Here is a 23,020-nt window from a genome sequence, read left to right as displayed (position 1 = left end):
TTAAGGCAGTTCAGGTAATATATCCAGTGGTTTTCTCTTTTGAGCAGGTTTTTTTTATTCAATGTTCCTTCTTTTTTTGGTACCACCTCTAGGATGCAAGCTCTCAGTTGATTTAGATTATGGCGTTTTTCTGTAAAGTGGGTAGCTACCGTTGATTTGGTGGAGTGTGTACGGATGTTACTCTTATGTTCGGTTAACCTCACTTTTAATTTTCTTTCCGTGTGTCCCACGTATACACTTCCACATGGGCATTTTAAAAGGTATACCACATTGGTGGTGTCGCAACTGGCATTAACTTTGAGTGGTATTTTGTGTCCTTTCATGGGGTGATTTATCGTTGACCCCTTCATGATGTTGTGACAGTTTGCGCAGTTTAAACATGGTACTGTTCCTCTAAAGATTTGATGCGGAAAGGTCTGTTTGGGTTGTTTCAATAGCTCTCCTAAGTTTTTGCCACGGGTATGAGCAAATAGGGGTTGTTGATCAAATATGCCATTAAAATCACTTTCCATTTGCACTATTTGCCAATTCTTGTAGATGATTTTCTTGAACTGGGAGCTGACATTCGAGTATTTGCTTACACATGTTATTCTCTGTGGTTTGGTGATGGTTTTATATGTCAGTAGTTCTTGTCTCGTTTTGGTAAGAGCTCTTTTTTGAGATTCCTGGATAGTTTCTTTTGGATATCCTCGGGAGGAAAATCTTTCTGCCATGATTTGAAGTTGTTCTAGGCACTTCTGGTCCTCAGATACCACTTTCTTCACCCTAAGAAATTGGGTGAACGGGAGGTGTTTTTTCAACGTTGTGGGATGGTGGCTGGTGTAATGTAATAAGTTATTTCTGTCTGTGGGTTTCCGATATAGGTTAGTGGTAATGTTGCCATTGTTCAATGTTATTTCCACATCCAAATATTGAATGGTGGTTTTGTCAATTTTCCATGTGAATTTTATTCTCTCGTTTTTCTCATCTAGAATCATCAGTTGTTGTGTCAGTGATTCCTGTGTTCCTTTCCATATGATGAACATGTCATCAATAAATCTCATGTACGCTAATAGGTGTGTTGCCCATTCTTGGTTGTTATAGATATGTTCTTCTTCGTACGCTCCCATAAACAGATTAGCGTACGCCGGTGCGGCGCAATTTCCCATGGCTGTGCCATTTAGTTGGATGTACCAATGTTTGTCGTAAATAAAGTAGCTGTTCATCAAGGTAAATTCCATCAATTGTAACAAAAAGATTTGTAGATCTTTGCTAACTTGCCATTAAACACGATACGGCAGAACAGCCTGCACTTTTAGTTTCACTAAAGCTTTAGTTTGTCAATTTCACGCCAGTTTAAAAAAAAACGACCCAGCAAGGACATCCTGTACCTTTAATTAAACCACTCCCATAGAGCGATACATAACGCATGCGTTAACCACGCGGCGTTTCCTGACCCTGAGATGCGGACTCTCCATTGAACCGGAGAGAATCTGAGAGAGATTACGAGCAACAAACGGTGAGCTAAAATTAGACCCACAGAGTCTATGCGTAAGCGGCAGCGCGACCCTTTTTTCAACCGCCACGGACTAACACTAATAACTCCACCGCACACGCCCCTAATCAACGTTAAAGTAAAGTTTAAAGACGCGCGCATGAACAAACGCTACAAGCAATTTTATAACCTAAGCCCCTAATCAGTTAGATAGCGATGCTTTAAGGACAGGCGCTTGAATATACAAAGTTAAGCAGGTTCACCACGTATTATTGAGAGAGTAAAACAGTGATTTATATAAGTGACGTAAACTTGGTTCAATCACATATGGTTACATTGTACATATTTCGTTTGTTTATAGATGTTCCCTGATGAAGGTGACTCATTTCACCGAAATGCATAGGAACTAAACAAGATTGTTGCTACATGCTATTAATCAACAATGTGATGACATTGGAACCCATTGGAAATATAATTTATGTTGAACAAGACTACCTTTGTTTGGAATTTCATTTGTGAATAAAACTCCAGCTGGATTTTACAGCATTAATACCGGTGCCATGGGAGACACACCTATGGGCCCATAGGTGCGCAACCAGACAGTTCTACTACACACACTCCAGGAGGGGAGTGATTCCCATGTTTGCACAGTAAAAGCAGATTTAAAACACAGGCGGTGCACATCCCTCTTCCACAAAGCTTGCAGCAATTCCCCCCACCAGGGAAGTTAGCACGCCCTCAAGAAAGTAAAAATGCAATACGACGAAATAACCCATTCGACAGATCAAAGAGCAGATACCTTTGCTTACGGAACTGAAGCCAGTGAAAAAATCTATTCTCTGATACAAGCGGAGACCTCAGAACCAAGAGTAACGCGAAACAAGGAACAACAAATCAAACAATTAATGTATCTAACACGTAGAGAAATCAATCAACGACTCCACGCAAACACCATGATAAAATACCACAAGGCACAACGAATCCCCAGAGGCCTCAGAATATCCCTAAGACCATCTCTCTGCAAAAACTCCAAACCGTTCACAGAACGGTGGTTCGCTATACTTAATAAATGCAGCTTAGACTTGATCTTATTAATTATTGAAGAATTGGCAAAAATATTGGAGGAATTAAAAACAGAAATAGAGACAGTCACCGAAGAATTGAAAAAGGGCGTTACAGGAGAAGAGTTACAAAAGATACTTGACGACATCAACACACAATTAGCCAACCACACACAGGAGGTGAATGAACGAAAACTGAGGAAGTACAGAAGGGACACTTTAGACTACAAGTTACAAGAAGTCTATACATGGGCAGAAATATATGCTAAGAGGAGACAAACGAGACAATATACATCCCAAACAGACACATCATCCACGGATAGTGACAGAACCCAGCAAAAAAAACCAACGACCAGAAGCACAACACCCGATAAACCAACCACCTCGGAGCCTTTTTTAGAAGTAGGCCCAACAGAAACAGAAGACCCAGGAGGGGACGCAACAAAAACAAAAGAAATAAATCCACCACAAACGAAGACCACCACGACCAGAAAAGACAGGAAGAAACACTGATGAGCCCAGATAACTTGGTATTGAACATCTCAGACCAAAACCTCAGTGCCTTGCAAATAAACACCTTACAACGAGGACTATCGTTCGTGCCTACAACCCATACCAACAAACTAGAACTCGAAGTAAGTCTTTTTAAACTCACACGAAAGATGAGGTTGAGACATTTTTTTGAGAACGTAATAACTGAAAAACCACCCACGAAAGATGATGAGCTTAAAGGTTTAAAAACCTCCAGCAATTACATGCCACCAACATCACACAAAATGATTGACCTCTTTGAAAACTTGTGCAAACAAGAAATCAACAAAATCAACACCAATAAAAGGTCTAAAATATTAAACATGTCCAAAAAGGAATTTGGAGCCATAGAAAGTATAGCAAACAACAAAGAATTAATCTGTCAAAAAGCAGACAAAGGAGGAGCTACGGTGGTAATGAATAAGAGTTTTTATGAAGAAACCATGCAAACACACTTAAGCGACACAGATACTTACATGGAAATAAACCATGATCCAACCACGGATATACGTAGAACCCTACAGATCTTGTTGAAACAAGCCACAGATAAGGGAATAATCAATGAAAAAACCAAACAGTATCTAACACAAGAAAACCCGAAAAGTCCCACCATATATCTCGTACCAAAGGTGCATAAAGACCCCAACAAACCACCATGCCGGCCTATTGTATCCACCAAATTGAGCATACATGAACCAGTGGGCAAATTCATTGATAGGTACTTGCAACCTCTTGTCATAAAAAACATTTCCTACATAAAGGACACCACAGATTTTTTGGTAAAATTACAAGCAGTAAAAATGGAACCAGACTGCATCATGGCTACCGTAGACGTAAAAACATTATACACGTCCATACCACACAGAGAAGGCCTAGAGGCCATCGAGAAAGCCTTATTACGCAGCACCTACCCACAAGATCTACAAATCTTTTTGTTACAATTGATGGAATTTACCTTGATGAACAGCTACTTTATTTACGACAAACATTGGTACATCCAACTAAATGGCACAGCCATGGGAAATTGCGCCGCACCGGCGTACGCTAATCTGTTTATGGGAGCGTACGAAGAAGAACATATCTATAACAACCAAGAATGGGCAACACACCTATTAGCGTACATGAGATTTATTGATGACATGTTCATCATATGGAAAGGAACACAGGAATCACTGACACAACAACTGATGATTCTAGATGAGAAAAACGAGAGAATAAAATTCACATGGAAAATTGACAAAACCACCATTCAATATTTGGATGTGGAAATAACATTGAACAATGGCAACATTACCACTAACCTATATCGGAAACCCACAGACAGAAATAACTTATTACATTACACCAGCCACCATCCCACAACGTTGAAAAAACACCTCCCGTTCACCCAATTTCTTAGGGTGAAGAAAGTGGTATCTGAGGACCAGAAGTGCCTAGAACAACTTCAAATCATGGCAGAAAGATTTTCCTCCCGAGGATATCCAAAAGAAACTATCCAGGAATCTCAAAAAAGAGCTCTTACCAAAACGAGACAAGAACTACTGACATATAAAACCATCACCAAACCACAGAGAATAACATGTGTAAGCAAATACTCGAATGTCAGCTCCCAGTTCAAGAAAATCATCTACAAGAATTGGCAAATAGTGCAAATGGAAAGTGATTTTAATGGCATATTTGATCAACAACCCCTATTTGCTCATACCCGTGGCAAAAACTTAGGAGAGCTATTGAAACAACCCAAACAGACCTTTCCGCATCAAATCTTTAGAGGAACAGTACCATGTTTGAACTGCGCAAACTGTCACAACATCATGAAGGGGTCAACGATAAATCACCCCATGAAAGGACACAAAATACCACTCAAAGTTAATGCCAGTTGCGACACCACCAATGTGGTATACCTTTTAAAATGCCCATGTGGAAGTGTATACGTGGGACACACGGAAAGAAAATTAAAAGTGAGGTTAACCGAACATAAGAGTAACATCCGTACACACTCCACCAAATCAACGGTAGCTACCCACTTTACAGAAAAACGCCATAATCTAAATCAACTGAGAGCTTGCATCCTAGAGGTGGTACCAAAAAAAGAAGGAACATTGAATAAAAAAAACCTGCTCAAAAGAGAAAACCACTGGATATATTACCTGAACTGCCTTAAGCCACATGGACTTAATGATCGGACAGAACTTTTGTGTTACTTGTAACATTTTGAGACAAGTATCCGTTATTTTACAATGTGAACGGTTAGAAACATCCTCCAGTAATGTATATAGGGGTCGATTGATTGTACTCCACTTGTTTAAACACACCTTGCAACACCCAACATGTTTGTTAACTAACAGTTTCGCTTTGCTAACTTGCCATTAAACACGATACGGCAGAACAGCCTGCACTTTTAGTTTCACTAAAGCTTTAGTTTGTCAATTTCACGCCAGTTTAAAAAAAAAAAAAAAACGACCCAGCAAGGACATCCTGTACCTTTAATTAAACCACTCCCATAGAGCGATACATAACGCATGCGTTAACCACGCGGCGTTTCCTGACCCTGAGATGCGGACTCTCCATTGAACCGGAGAGAATCTGAGAGAGATTACGAGCAACAAACGGTGAGCTAAAATTAGACCCACAGAGTCTATGCGTAAGCGGCAGCGCGACCCTTTTTTCAACCGCCACGGACTAACACTAATAACTCCACCGCACACGCCCCTAATCAACGTTAAAGTAAAGTTTAAAGACGCGCGCATGAACAAACGCTACAAGCAATTTTATAACCTAAGCCCCTAATCAGTTAGATAGCGATGCTTTAAGGACAGGCGCTTGAATATACAAAGTTAAGCAGGTTCACCGCGTATTATTGAGAGAGTAAAACAGTGATTTATATAAGTGACGTAAACTTGGTTCAATCACATATGGTTACATTGTACATATTTCGTTTGTTTATAGATGTTCCCTGATGAAGGTGACTCATTTCACCGAAATGCATAGGAACTAAACAAGATTGTTGCTACATGCTATTAATCAACAATGTGATGACATTGGAACCCATTGGAAATATAATTTATGTTGAACAAGACTACCTTTGTTTGGAATTTCATTTGTGAATAAAACTCCAGCTGGATTTTACAGCATTAATACCGGTGCCATGGGAGACACACCTATGGGCCCATAGGTGCGCAACCAGACAGTTCTACTACACACACTCCAGGAGGGGAGTGATTCCCATGTTTGCACAGTAAAAGCAGATTTAAAACACAGGCGGTGCACATCCCTCTTCCACAAAGCTTCCAGGCCAGGGAACCCCATCCCCCAGGGCATTTTTTTTAATATTCTTTTGGAGTGGGCTGCATGGCCCCCCTCCTAAGGCCTTTTATGGCCCCAGAGACCCCATACCCGGGGCCCTCCTTTGCATTTAAAAAAAAATAATTAATATTGGGGAGGGTGGCCATGTGGCCCCCTCCCAGGCCACTTCTGGCCCAGGGGATCGCATCCACTGGGGCCTGGCCACCTCGTTGGGGACCGTGGGGGGAGCCCCAATGCCCCCACGGTCCCAGCCGGCTCCCCGCCTCCTGCGGGAGCCGGCATGTCTTTTCCACATGGGGAGCTGTTAAGATGAAGCTTCCCGTGTGGAAAAGCAATCTGCTTTGGTATTTGGAAGAGAGAGCAGGTTTCCTGCTCTCTCTTCCAAATACCATAGCAAACTGCAGTGTCCCGGTGGTGGGCACCCGGGGACACTGCTGGAGTCGGCCCAGGGGAGGCGATGGTCCCCGGGGCTGGGGGGTCTGTCACAGACCCCCTATTGTAATATTTAGAGCCCCGGGGAGGTGGCGGTCTCTGGGGCACGTTGGGGGGGGGGGGGGCTTAAGCCTCCCCACACAGAATTATTTAATTTAAAAATTAAAGCCTCGGGTGGCGGTTTCTAGAGCTGGGGGGGCTGTGAGTAATAGTTTCCAATAACACACCTTAGTATATTTAGAAACCAATAATGTGCTAAAGGAATGAATATCACATTACCTCCTTCTAATTAGATGGCTTGATTTGGAGTTTGGTGGATGGATGCTTCACCATAAGATTGACTAACTGAACATTATGGGGACTAGCTTTCAGTTGAGGTTGCAATTGAAGTGTTAGGCGTCAAAAGCATCCAAAGACAATTGTATGAATTAACCACACTTTTACGTGATACATTAAGACTCCGTTTTTTCTGCACAAACGTTAGCATTTATTTTCCACTTTTATATAAGGCAAGGGTGGCCCAAGGACATTAAAGTGTTTAACAACCGATTCTGGAACTCGAACCTGGGGCCCAAGTTTCAAAGTCACTTTATATCAGTTGGTATTTCAGAATATGATAATCTGTCATACAACCTTGTTAGCGCCCCTAATAAAGTAGGAAAATAACTCAGTGATTTAAACAAGCATTGGTAAATCCAATAAGTCTAGGTTTCATGTACCAACAGATGTAAAACCAGGCATTAGCTAATGCTGTTTGCATGCATTGTATGCAAAAATGCAGTTTATCACAATAAAACCTGTCATTCTGGCTATGTCAATGTTGGGGGAAAGTAGCAAATATATTGCTTTCTGTGTGGAATGCATATAGGAGAAAAAGAGAAGAATGTGACTAAACCATAGTTGAATTCATTTTCCAGATTTAGCCTATTCCCTTATACATTCTAGTGGAAGCACTTCCTGGAAAGCAGAATAATGCTTCAATAAAAAAAATAGGAGGAGAGAGTAATATTATCCTGGGTGGATCCAAGGCAAAGCCAAACAAAGCATATTTTAAAGAATTGCTGAACTATGTCATTCAAACAGCTTTGCTGTCAAGCCAGACCTAAGAAGCAAAGCTTATCTTACTTAGATAGGCGTTTATTACAAAAAAATAAAATAGCTATGCACCAATATTGGGTGAATTTTGTCATTCACAGACATGCTACTTTGGGGTAACAGAATATGTTGGAAGTTGTAAAACAAACCAGTGAAATAGGTGGAAAATGGTCTTCAGTATATTCAATTCCTGTTTGTATTAACCCCTTTCATGCGTTTGTCGGCCAAAGGCCGTCGCAAGCACTACCTCCATAGTGCTGCGCACGTCTGTTGGCCGACGTAGCCCTGGCCACTCTGCAAAACCGCTGCACCGCGGCAGAATTGCCGCCACAGTTAAGCAGTTAAAAGAAAAGTACTGAATTCCATGCCTATTAGTACAAGAGCACTAATAGAAAATATTGTGCTAAGTGCTGGGGTGGCGTGGTGGGCAAAATAACAATGGATTAAACCCAGATCTGTGACTGGGGGTGAATGTTTTGCCAATGTGCAACATTCCATCCATCATCTTGTGTGTTTTGCAGTTCACCCTATGTGGGGAGGGTATGCCCAGACGTGGGTCCTGTGCTCACTACGCCACTGGAGTCAAGCTATCCTGGCTGAAGATGGCTGATAGCCAGAATCAGGTCCTAGGATGCTTGATTCCGGTCCAGGGAAGACATGGCTTGGCAGTTCGGGCTAGACTGTTCCCATGAGGCACAGGGTCAAGACTGATTTGCATATGGCCATGTCTGAACTGGGGTGGAGTGGTGAGCAAAATAATGATGGATTAAACCCAGATCTGTGACTGGGGGTGAATGTTTTTGGCAATATGCAACATTCCGTCCATCATCTTGTGTGTTTTGCTGTTCACCCTAAGTGGAAAGAGTATGCCCAGACGTGGGTCCCGTGCTCACCACGCCACTGGAGTCAAGCTATCCTGGCTGAAGATGGCTAATAGCCAGAAACCGGTCCTAAGATGCTTGATTCCGGCACAGGGTCAACACTGATTTGCATATGGCCATATCTGAACTGGGGTGGCGTGGTGAGCAAAATAACGATGGATTAAACTCAGATCTGTGACTGGGGGTGAATGTTTTGCCAATGTGCAACATTCCGTCCATCATCTTGTGTATTCCACTGCACTCTGTGCCACTATATGTCACTAAACTCTATGCCATTGCAGTGTTTCACTGCACTCTACACTACTCTATTCTACTCTGCATCACTGCACTCTATGCCACTCTATTCTACTCTATACCACTGTACTCTATGCCACTGCACTTTCTGTCACTTTACTCTGCCCCACTGCACTCTACACCACTCTACTTTACACAACAGCACTATATGCCAATCTGCTCTGCACCACTGCACTACACTATACTCTACTCTATGCCACTCAAATCTACTCCATTCTACTCTGCTCCGTTGCACTCTATGTCACTTTATTCTGCACTACTATATGCCACTGCACTCGACACCAATGCACTCTATGCCACTCTACTCTAGACCACTGCACTCTACGATAATCTACTCTTCAGGCCTGCACTCTCTTTCACTGAACTCTATGCCACTCTACTCTGCACCACTCCACTCTGCGCCATTCTACTATGTGCAACTTTATTCTATGCCACTGCACTCTACTCTGCACCACTCTATGCCACGCTACTGCACTCTATGCCAATGAATTCCTTTGCCACTCTAATCTACTGTGCACCACTATATTCTATGCCACTTCACTCTATGCCTCTCTACACTATTCTGCACCACTTTACTGTATGTCAGTGCACTCTAACTCACTCTACTGTGCACCACTGAACTCTTCTCCACCACACTCCACATCAGTCCAGTCAAGGCCACTCCACTCTCCACCACTTCACTCCCACTCCACTCTGCACCACTCCACTCACTCTGCAACATTGCACTCTATGCCAATTCACTCGACACTACTACTCTATACCACTCCACTCTAACCTGCACTACTCTCCTCTATTCCACTTCACTATACTCTGAAAGAATCTACTCTATGCCACTCTACTCTATGCACCTGCAATGCACACATATACTTTATGCCACTGCACTCTTCCTGTCACCACTATACTCTACACTGCACCACTCCACTTCACACTACTCTGAAACAAACTACTATATGCCACTTTATCAATGTCACTGTACTTGACTCTGCACCATTACAGTCTGTGCCACTGCACTCTTTGCTGCATCATTCTATGCCACTGCATTCTATGTTATGCCACTCTAATCTAAACCACTGTAGTCTATGCCAATTCACCCACACCACTTTACTGAAAGCCAAAGAACCCTACTCCACTGTACCTATGCCAACTACTTTGCACCACTGCACTTTACACTACTATACTTTACAAAATTCTACTCTATGCATGTGCACTCTACGCCACTGCACATGTCACTCTATTCTACAATGCACCACTGTTCTCTACAGCTCTGCTTTCTGCACCACTTCACTCCGTATCCCTCTATGACACTGCACCTATGACACTGCACTCTATGCCCCTGCACTCTACTCTGAATGACTGCACTCTACACCGCTGCGCTCGACACCACTGCAATCTATGCCACTCTATGCCACTGCACTCTATGGCACTCTACTCAACTGCCCTCTACACCACTGCACTCTTTTCCCCTGCACCACCCTACTCTACACCAATGCACTCTATTCACCAGTGAGGTCCTAAAGGTGCTGAGGTGGGGACTGGTGATCCGTCTGGATGTGGAGGTTCAATCGAAGAGCCAGGTCTTGGGGTCCTTCCTGAATTGGGTCAACAACACAGATTGCCTGAGGTGGAGAGGCAGGGTGTTCCTGGTGTTGGTGGTGAGGTAGGAGAAGGATCTTCCTCTGGTTCTGGTTTTGTGGATCCATGGAATGGAGGCCAGGGCAAGTTGGACAGAGCGGAGTTGTCTGGCGGGTGTATGGAATGTGAGCCAGTGGCTCAGATATTCTGGTCCTGCATCATGGAGAGCTTTGTCGGCATGTACGAGGAGCTTGAAGGTGATTCTCTTGTTGCCAGTGGAGTTGTCGAAGGGGTTGTTTTATGTGACTGTGGCAGGAGATGTCAAGGACCTGTCTGGCTGCTGTGTTTCCTGAGCAGTTTTTGAGTGAAGTCGGCATAGGAGATGGTGTTCAGTCCGTGGATTCTGCTGATGGCTGCGAGGGAGCCATGTGGATGTTGAAGAGGGTGAGGCTCAGGAAGGAGCCCTGGGGCACTCCGCAGCTGATATCTGTAGATATCTGTAGGTTCTGAGAGGAACGGGGGTAGTCTGAATCACTGAGTTAGCTGGTAAGGAGGGGGTGGATCCAGTCTTGTGCCTTGTCACGTATGTCGATGTAGTATAGTCCTTTGATTAGGATGCGGTGGGAGACGGTGTCAAAGGTGGCTGAGAGGTCCACTAGGATGAAGGCTACGGTTTCCCCCTCATCGATGTGGGGGCAGATGCCATCAATGGCGGTGTGGAGTGTGGTCTCAGTGCTGTGGTTGCTTTGAAAACTGGATTGGGAGGTGTCCAGGACGTGGTTCTCTTCAATGAATTCAGAGAGTTGGGCATTTATGGCCTTCTCGATGACCTTGGCTGGGAAGGGGAGGAGGGAGATGGGTCTAAAGTTCATGAGGTCTGTCGGGTCGGTGGATGGCTTCTTCAGCTTTGGGTTGATCTCAGCTTGTTTTCTGTCATCGGGTTAGGAGGTGGTTGTGTTACAGCAATTAATGGTGCAGCGATGCTGAGGGTGATAGTGGCAGCCGCAGGGATGGGAGCCTGTAGATCAGGGTGCTGCAGAGGGAGGTGTTGGGGTTGGTCTGATTCTGGACGTGGAGGTGGTCCATGGTTGTCGTTGGGTCATTTGAGTGCATGGTTAGTCAGAGGGTGTTCGTGTGGATGATGGCGATGCCTCCTCCTGTTTGGTAGGCATGGTCCTTGTGGGTGATTTTATAGCTGTTGGGGATGTTGATGGCCGGTTCAGAACAGGGGTTGGTCTAGGTTTCCATGAAGAAGGTGATGACGAAAGAGGCGGCATTGAGGAGGTCCCAGATTTCTGTGGTGTGTTTGTGGAGGTATCGCATGTTGAGGAGGATGCAGTAAAGCCGATCGGGTGCACTGTTGATTGGCTTGGCGGTGAGAGGATCAGGCGTGTTGATGTGGGTGAAGGTGTGGCTGCAGTTCCGGTAGGCGAAGGGTCCTTGGGTCTCCTTCGGTGATGCGTGGCGGCAGGCGGTGTGGTGTCCTGAGTTGAGAGAAAGGAGGGTGCTGGCATCATAACGGTGGAAGATCCAAGAACCAGGGTTCTTGGCGCTGGACACTGTCCAGGCATGGACGGGTACACACTTGCTTGCCTCTGGTGAGCCAGTGGTGCAGCTGCATAGTGGCCGCCATTAAGTAGTGCTGAGAGGGCTGGACAGCCGGGAGGCAGGAAACGCGGGAGCAGTAAGGGTCAATGGAGGGAGCGGGTCCTCTGGGTATTGTAGCAGCAGGGTGGTAAAAATTATGAAGAAGGCAACGAAAAAGCAGAGGAAAAACAGAATAAAGGCAGAATTTTAAAAAAAGAGCAGAAATTAAGGGCTAAAGCAGAAAACAGAGACAGAGAGGCAGCCTTTTAGAAATATAATTTCTGGTTGGGTAAGGTTTGCACCAAAGCAAGGCAGAAACCACCACTCTAGTCAGGATAAGGGAGTTACACTCCTAAAATAACCCCTGCTCTCCCCCTTGGTCGCTTGGCATGAGCTGTCAGGCTTATCTTGGAGGCAGTGTGTAAAGCATTTGCACATAACCAACAGTAATACAGTGTAAGCACTACAAACAGACACCACACCTGTTTAGAAAAATAGCCAATATTTTTTATATAGAAGACCAAATACGATAAAAATCCACAGTACATTACTTTCAAAATAGATGCATTGCAAGATGTCTTTAAATTGAAAAGATACGTTGAGAACACAGGTCCTTGATGTCAATAGCTCTGTCCGGGGCTATCACGGCGTCGTGAACAAAAAAATCCTAAACAGTTCTGGCTCAGTGTGGGGTCGCGGGTCAGCTTCGGTGTCGGGGAGACCCGCAAACAGTACCTTTCAGAGGTGGAGGTCGTCGATGACCTATCATTGTCACATCCGTTGCATGTCGATCTCCTCTCTGATGGAATCAGGAGCGCTGGCATCGGCAGGCTTCGGGTGCGGATGTGCAAACTGCAGCGGTGCTGCGTGTGGTGCCCTCAGGTCTCGGTGCGAGCATTGTCGGTGAGACCAGGGTCGTGGTGTGGCATTGTGGTGGTGCCTTTTGCGGTGCCTTCAGGACACTGCATGGTAAACGGCATCGGGCTTGAAGTCTTTGCTGTTCCTGAGACTTCGTGAACAGGGGGCAAGCTCTACCTCAAGCCCTTGGAGATACTCAGCACAAGTAGAGAAAGTTCAGTCCAATCCTTTCACTGCCTAAGGCAGAAGCAGCAGTGGCAGGTCAACCCAACAAAGCGACGACCCAGCAAAGGGGCAGTACTCCTCCTGGCAGCTCTTCCAGCTCGTCTTCTTGGCAGGTTCCTTGATTTCAGTGAGTTCTGAAGTTCTGGGTCCCCCTTTTTATCCTCAATTTATCTTTGCTATCTGAAGGCAGAGAGGCCTTTGCCTAGTCCAAACCTGTTCTGGTCAGTCCTAGAGCACTTTGTTGAGAAGACTCTATCTTTCCTTTCACATTGTAGGCCAGGGACATCAGACACAACACAGGAGGTGGAGCCAGCATTGTGAGGGAAGGCCCAGCCCTATTCAGGTCCCAGGTGCAACTCCTCCCACACATCTACATGTAGATCTTGCTATTCAGCCCTGTGCTGACTCACCATGTCTCCTAGAATCCCCCAGCACCTGTCACTCAAACTCCAGATAAGGAATACACAACCTAGCAGAGGCAGGCTTGGATGGTTAGACAAGAAAAAACCTACTTTCTAAAAGTGGTATTTTCAAACACAGAATGTTAAAACAACCTTCACTAAAACATGCATTTTATCATTCTGAGTTCAGATATACTAAACTTGAATTTCTACCATATTCCCTGAGTCAGTTAGGATTGTAGGATGTAATAATCAAACTGGCATATGGGGAACAGTTAGCCTTGCAATAGTGAAAAACCAAGTAGGCTGTAATTTACTATCATGACACACACACCAGGGCATGTCCTACCTTTTACATACTATGCACCCTGCCCATTGGGGTACCTTGGGCTTTCCTTAGGGGCAACTCACACGTAGAAAAGGGGAGGTTTGAGGACTTGCAAGAGTGTGCACTTGCCAAGCCGCCATGGCAGCCCCAGGCCGCGCGCAGGCTCTGCAATGGCAGGCCATAGTTACACTTTACGGGCTATTTGCGTGGGTGGCACAATCCAGTGCTGCAGACCACCAACAGCATTTGATCTATAGGCCCTGGCACTCATAGTGCACTGTACTAGGGACTGACACATAAATCAAATAGGCCAATCATGGAAACACCAATCCACAACACATTTTATACAGGAGCACTTGCACTTTACCACTGGGCAGCAGTGAGGAAAGTGCGTAGAATCATTACACCAGCAAAACAGAGTCAAAACCAGGAGGTCAGAAAGCAAAAAGTCTCGGGAAACATGCCAAAAGATGCCAAGTCTAACACTGCCCTAGCAGCAGAACATTGACGCTCTCCCAATAGACCACAAGGAATGAGGCACAGGCAGGAGCCTGTGGGTGGAAGAGGGCCTCAAACTCCTGACCAGGGGGTCAGCAGCAAGTGGGGCAGCAGCAGCCACCAGGCAGAGCTGCGTCGTGAGGGAGCAAGTCAACTAAATGTTAGTCACTGCATCTTACGTCACTGCACTCTATGCCACTCTATTCTACTCTGCACCACTCTACTCTATATCACGGAGCTCTGTGCCAGTCTACTCTGCACCCCTCTACGACCCTGCACGCCATGACCCTGCACTCTACAACCTTGTACTCTACAACCAGGCACTCTACAACCCTGTACTCTGACACTCTACTCTGCATGACTGTACCCAATGCCATTGCACTATATGCCACTGTGCTCTACTCTGAACCACTCAACTGTATGCCACTGTACTGCACTCTACACCACTACACTCTATGCCCCTACACTCTACACCATTACACTTTATGCCACTGCACTCCACTCTGTGTCACCCCATGCCACTGCACTCTACCCCACTACAATCTACTCTGCACTGCTCAACTCTGTGCCACTGCACTGTATGCTACTCTATGTCACTTCACTCTACGGCAGTGCCTTTCTATACCACTTAACAAAGTGCACCACTGCAGTCTATGCTATGCCACTGTACTCTAAACCACTGCTATCTACGCCAATATGCTGTACACCACTTTACTCAAAACCAATCTACTCAATGCCACTGAACTCTATGCCAATCTACTCTGAACGACTTTATGCCACTTCACTCTAGGCCACTCCATTCCATTCTGATAACATCCAATCTATGGCACCACTCCTCTCTACTCCACTCTATGCCACTCCACTCTACAGCACTCTACTCCAATCTGTGCCATTCTATGTCACTACTCCATTCTACGATGCTCCAAGCAACTCCCTCTATGCCAACTCCATGCCACTTTCCTCGACTCTATTCTATGACACAGTACTCCACTCTACACCATTCCACTCTACAACACTCTACTCCACTCCATGCAATACACTCTTTGCCTCTCAACTCTGCTGCACACCACTCCATGCCTCTGTGCCATGCCACTCTAGTTCACTCTAACACTGTACTCCACTCTATGCCACTCAACTCTAGGCCTTCCCACTCTATGACTGCCTACTCCCCCACCACACTCCACAACACTGTGCACTACTCCATGACACTCCACTTCACTCTTCTCCATGCAACTCAACTCTACTGAACACCACTCTAAGCCACTCCATAACACTCTACTCTGCTCAACATTACGACACTTCACTCCACACCACTCTCCTTTACCCCACTAACTTTTAGCGATGCGGAGCAGCAGCCACTCTGGTGTGCAGCATTGCTAAAACATATTGGCGAAGCCAATGGCATTTGCATAGGCAAGACCTATTGGCTTTCCCAATGCTTGATCTTCCTTGTTCATACGTTATTTAGGTGTTTATGGAAAGTTTGTGCCCGATCAGATCTGCAATTCTATTTAACACCCGGCCCTATGTCTTCGTTGTTAATCTCACCACAATGCAAAGCACATCATGTAACATGCAGAATACAGATGTGTTTTTTATTTAGATAGGTAAATGGGCTGCTTTTGACGGTATAGAGACAAAATATCGAGTTTTAATTACCGACTGGACATAATATCGAGTAAAAAATATAGAATAGACAAAATATCGACTAGACATGATATAGACTCCCAAAATATCGACCAGAAAATTTTAATATCGAATAGAATGGACATAATATCGAATCAAAAATATAAAATGGACATAATATCGACTAGACATAATATAGACAACAAAAATATCGAATTTAAGGTTAGTTAATATTAATTTTACATTTTTGTGTAATATAATTCTGTAGCGGGTTGTGGGTTTATAGGGGAATAGGGTGGGAAGTACTTTAATTATAATTAATTAAATATGTTATTTTATTTATTGGTATTTATTTAGAATTAATTGTTAATTAATTATTAATTGGTAAGTAATTAAAATATAATTGGTAATTAATTTTAATTGGTTAATTGATAAATATGTTAATTTTAGTAATTTATTTTCTGTAGCGCGTTGTGGGTTTATGGGGAAGAGGTTGGGAAGTAATTTAATTATAATTAATTAAATATGTTTATTTATTTATTGGTATTTATTTAGAACTAATTGTTAATTAATTATTAATTGGTCATTCATTAAAATATAATTGGTGATTCATTTTAATTGACTAATTGATAAATATGTTAATTTTAGTAATTTATTTTCTGTAGCGGGTTGCGGGTTTATAGGGGAATAGGGTGGGAAGTAATTTAATTATAATTAACTAAATATGGTAATTTATTTATTGGTATTTATTTAGAATTAATTGTTAATTAATTATTAATTGGTAATTAGTTCAAATATAATTGGTAATTAATTTTAATTGATTAATTGATAAATATGTTAATTTTAGTAATTCATTTTCTGTAGCAGGTTGTGGGTTTGTAGGGGAATAGGGTGGGAAGTAATTTAATTGTAACTAAATTTTTTAAAAAAAATTTAGTGTCTCATTTTTATTTATTTTTATATTGTAAATTAATTTATTGGTAATTGGTAAATCATTAGTATTAGTAGGTAATTTTTAATATTATTTAATTTTTATTTGTAATTTTAATTGATTAATTAATATGTTTTATATAATTGTAGAATATTTTGATTATTTTGTAATTGGTATTATTATTTATTTTATTTATATTTATATATGAAGTATTTACTTTCCCTACTATTGCACTCACTGGAGTGGGAATAGTAATTTTTACCCCTACGCTATCCAACGCTTTCGCTCCAGTTGCACTCACTGGAGTGGGAATAGTAATTTTTACCCCTACGCTATCCAACGCTTTCCCTACTGTTGCACTCTCTGGAGTTGGAATAGTAATTTTCACCCCTTTGCTATCCAACGCTTTCCCTACTGTTGCACTCACTGGAGTGGGAGTAGTAATTTTTACTCCCACGCTATCCAACACTTTCTCTACTGTTGCACTCACTGGAGTGGGAATAGTAATTTTTACCCCTACGCTATCCAACGCTTTCCCTACTGATGCACTCCCTGGAGTTGGAATAGTAATTTCTACCCCTACGCTATCCAACGCTTTCCCTACAGTTGCACTCACTGGAGTGGGAATAGTAATTTTTATCCCTACGCTATCCAACGCTTTCCCTGCTGTAGCACTCACTGAAGTGGGAATAGTAATTTTTACTCCTACGCTATCCAACACTTTCCCTACTGTTGCACTCACTGGAGTGGGAATAGTAATTTTTACCCCTACGCTATCCAACGCTTTCCCTACTGTTGCACTCTCTGGAGTTGGAATAGTAATTTTTACCCCTACGCTATCCAACGCTTTCCCTACTGTTGCACTCTCTGGAGTAGGAATAGTAATTTTTACCCCTACGCTATCCAACGCTTTCCCTACTGTTGCACTCAATGGAGTGGGAATAGTAATTTTTATCTCTACGCTATCTAACGCTTTCCCTACTGTTGCACTCACTGGAGTGGGAATAGTAATTTTTATCCCTACGCTATCCAACGCTTTCCCTACTGTAGCACTCACTGGAGTGGGAATAGTAATTTTTACTCCTACGCTATCCAACGCTTTCCCTACTGTTGCACTCACTGGAGTGGGAATAGTAATTTTTACCCCTACGCTATCCAACGCTTTCCCTACTGTTGCACTCTCTGGAGTTGGAATAGTAATTTTTACCCCTACGCTATCCAACGCTTTCCCTACTGTTGCACTCTCTGGAGTAGGAATAGTAATTTTTACCCCTACGCTATCCAACGCTTTCCCTACTGTTGCACTCACTGGAGTGGGAATAGTAATTTTTATCCCTACGCTATCTAACGCTTTCCCTACTGTTGCACTCACTGTAGTGGGAATAGTAATTTTTACCCCTACGCTATCCAACGCTTTCCCTACTGTTGCACTCACTGGAGTGGGAATAATAATTTTTACTCCTACGCTATCCAACACTTTCCCTACTGTTGCACTCTCTGGAGTGGGAATAGTAATTTTTACCCCTATGCTATCCAATGCTTTCCCTACTGTTGCGCTCTCTGGAGTGGGAATAGTAATTTCTACCCCCACGCTATCCAGCGCTTTCCCTGCTGTTGCTCTCTCTTGAGTGGTAATAGTAATTTTTATCCTCTCACTATCTAACGCTTGCCCTACTGTAGCACTCTCTGGAGATGGAATAGTAATTTTTACCCCTACGCTATCCAACACTTTCCTTACTGTTGCACTTACTGGAGTGGGAATAGTAATTTTTACCCCTATGCTATCCAACGCTTTCCCTACTGTTACGCTCTCTGGAGTGGAAATAGTCATTTTTAATCTGACGCTATCCAACGCTTTCCCTACTGTTGCGCTCTCTGGAGTGGGAATAGTAATTTTTACCCCTACGCTATCCAACGCTTTTCCTACTGTTGCACTCTCTAGAGTGTGAATAGTAAATTTAACCCTCTCGCTATCCTGCGGAAAAAATATTGTATATGTTTTGTTAATAATATTAAATTTTTATATATATATATATATATATATATATATATATATATATATATATATATATATATATATATATATATATATATATATACATTACCTACTGGCGGTAGCCAGTAGGTAGTTATAGTTAGGACCTAGTTTCCATAGGAAATCCGCAACATTCTATTGGGAATAACTTTGGCGCTGGTTGATGAATCCCGCGAATTTCTCAAAGAAGATGGCTCACTACGCTCCGCTCCTTCCCTGAAAATCTCGGGAAGATTCGTCAAGCGGGGGCTGAGAAAAAAGGGGGTCCCAAAACGTGTTTTCCCCATGTTAATTTCCATAGGACGTTTAGACACGGCTACAGCCCGAACCGCTGAACGGAATTACACCAAATTTGGGAAAATGGTAAGGTCTGGTACGCAGATCACGCTTTTGTTTAAATGGTGTAAATCCCTCCAGTAGTTGCTGAGAAAATTAAAGTTGAAATCAATTATATATCTATAGGCGCGCACCATGCGCGCACCGTGCGTGCACCTTGCCGTGCACGAGCTTCATGCTGATTGGCTGCCACTGTCTGTCAACACTCTAAAACAGAAATTGTTGGCAGCCATCTTGTGCCTCGGTAGACTGAGGCACAAGAAAGGAGAAAAACCAAGGTGTAGAACTCAAAAAGGGGGCAGGGTAGAAGCCCCCTGACCCCCTAGGCCTGCTCAGGGGGTCCCACAGGGACCCCCAAGGCAAAAAAAAGAATTATTATTTTTTTTTAATCGCGGGGTGCGCTTACCTCCATTTTATCGTCCTCAAATCCCCTTCCCTCACCATCTTTCCATTTCTTTTACCTTCATTCCCCTTGCCCTACTCTATGTATCTCTCCTTACATATGTCCATCCTCACTCCCCTTTTGTCACTCCTCCTCCTTTACTTTCTTTTCCATACTGCTCTTCCCATATTTTTAATTTCCCTTAACTCACTACCCTACCTTTAGACACCTTGGGGCAGATTTACAAGCCCCTTACACCTGTTTTGCGCCGCCGTTGCATCACTTTTGTGACGCAGTGGTGGTGCAAAAGATGCGCCATGGTGCGGGCTATTTACAACGTGACGCATCTGGTTCCGTCATGGCCCCGCCCGTTCTTCAGATCATCAGCGCAGGCGCGAATCTCTTTGTCCCTTACTCTCCTTCCTTATGTCCATCCTGACTCCCCTTCTGTCACTCCTCCTCCTTTACTTTCTTTTCCATACTGCTCTTCCCATAATTTTTAATTTCCCTTAACTCACTACCCTACCTTTAGACACCTTGGGGCAGATTTACAAGCGCCTTACACCTGTTTTGCGCCGCCGTTGCGTCACTTTTGTGACGCAGCGGCGGTGCAAAAGATGCGCCATGGTGTGGGCTATTTACAACGTGACGCATCTGGTTCCGTCATGGTCCCGCCCGTTCTTCAGAACGTCAGTGCAGGCGCAAAATCAGTGCCGTGCAGGCGTGCCGGGCGGGCCATTACGGAACCACTCCGTCACCAGCGCAGCCCACCCGAGGGCTATGACGGAGCGGTTCCGTCATAAGCGTGGGAGGGGTTAAAGGATTGTTGTACATCAAACAGCCGACGTCCATCGTATATCAAGAGAGATGAAACCATGCACACATTCGACCACAATTGTACAACACACGGTATAGTTAGGAATTAGCATTTAAAAAACCTTTGAAATTCACTGAAAAAAACATAGGTTTTAAACCTGTTATAGTTAGGAAGTAGCATTCAAAAAACCTATGAAATTCACTGAAAAAACCATAGGTTTTAAACACATTATAGTAAGGAAGTTGCATTTAAAAAACCTATGAAATTCACTGAAAAAAACATAGGTTTGACACATGTTATAGTTAGCTGGATATTTTACTCATATAAAACCAATGAAATTCCCCCGTTATAGTTACTTCAGCTAACTATAACTCGCGCGCCCGCAATGCACTGCTGATGACTTCACATATTACATCACTCATGACATGGTCAGTGACATCACTCATGACATCACTCATGACATCTCAAATGACATCACTGATGACATCATCCTTGTGGAAGAGTGGCAGACCTTCATTCACCCTAATATAACCTTTATTACACACACTCAAAAATAGAAAATAACATTTTCAATACAATAGCCATACCAATGCCACTTAGAACACACCTATTTAGTAATTTGAAGATCTATATACACAACCACGTATTCATCAACAGACATATACACTCACTCATATATTATATACAGTCACTCATATATGTATTCAGTCACCATATGTTCTTATACACTGATACATCCTGATCATCCTGTTACACACCGACACTCAACCGTAGAGTTACTCACACATAACTTAGATGTACTAGTTTAAAACATATATACTTACTCAGAAATACACTATTAAAACAGTTATTCATTCACTTAGACAGTCATATATACACTCATACAGAAAAAAACAAATAATAACCTATATACCTACTCACCACACACACTCACTCACCCACACAGTCCAGCATATATGCTGCCTACAACACATACAAACAGTAAGTCACTCATTCATGCATCTATACACTACGTGTGGAGAAGTGTGGCTCAAGTGGTTGGAGCGGTAGACCCTGAAGCAGAGGTCTGGCCCGGACCAGGGTTCAATTCCCCGCCTCGGCGGGTCTTGGGCTCCAATTTCCCCGGACCTGACAATTCTCGCCTCGGTGCCTATTCCAATCATGGAGTCCCACTCTGTAACTCTGGGCAATAGCTTGCTTAATCTCCACAACGGCCCCTGGCAGCGGGATGCCTGGCGTTCACCTTGGGGATGCCCAGTAATGGGTTATCTCGCAGGGGAATACCAGGACGGGTTCCCTAAGCAAGCGCTGGGACGCTTCTGGGCAGCCATGCGCTCTACAAATCAAATTTCATTTCATTTCATTTCATTCAAATTTCACGTAGGATCTCCCAATGAAGCATATTGACACTTAGACACTCAGACACTCCAACTAATAATCAAACAAACAATAACCTATATAGACATTATATATCACTCATATAGCTACTCACCAACACATGCAGCCACTTACACAGAAACTGAGAGACTGATACAGATATGTATATATTTAAACATTACTCACTAACCCATGTACTCATTAAGATATACTTAATCAGTCAGTTATACAATCTATTTTTCACCTAAAAAGCAGCCATTTATACACTTATATACTCAATTCTTCTTCCATCAACCTTCAGATATACATATATAAAACATATTTAATTTTCAGAACTAACCCATTCACTGGATGATGTCATCAGTGATGTCATGAGTGATGTCACTGACCATGTCATGAGTGATGTAATATGTGAAGTCATCAGCAGTGCATTGCGGTCGCGCGAGTTATAGTTAGCTGAAGTAACTATAACGGGGGAATTTCATTGGTTTTATATGAGTAAAATATCCAGCTAACTATAACATGTGTCAAACCTATGGTTTTTTCAGTGAATTTCATAGGTTTTGTAAATGCTACTTCCTAACTATAACGTGTGTAAAACCTATGGTTTTTTCAGCGAATTTCATAGTTTTTTTTAAATGCAACTTCCTAACTATAACGTGTTTAAAACCTATGGTTTTTTCAGTGAATATATATATATATATATATATATATATATATATATATATATATATATATATATATATATATATATATATATATATATATATATATATATATATTTATATGCTTTAAAATACAAAAAAAGATTTTAGTTACATTAATTATTTATTCATTTTAAGTTTATTTAAGTATTTTAAGTATGTTTAAATTAATTATAATTATTATTATATTACTTTTAAATTACTTTTAAGATATTTAAAAAATTCGATATTTTGACTGTCTATATTTTTTCCTATCAATATTTTGGAGT

Source organism: Lissotriton vulgaris, chromosome 4_1 (assembly GCF_964263255.1).
Source record: "Lissotriton vulgaris chromosome 4_1, aLisVul1.2, whole genome shotgun sequence".
Classification (NCBI taxonomy): Eukaryota; Metazoa; Chordata; class Amphibia; order Caudata; family Salamandridae; genus Lissotriton; species Lissotriton vulgaris.
Note: the sequence above shows the minus strand (reverse complement) of the source record.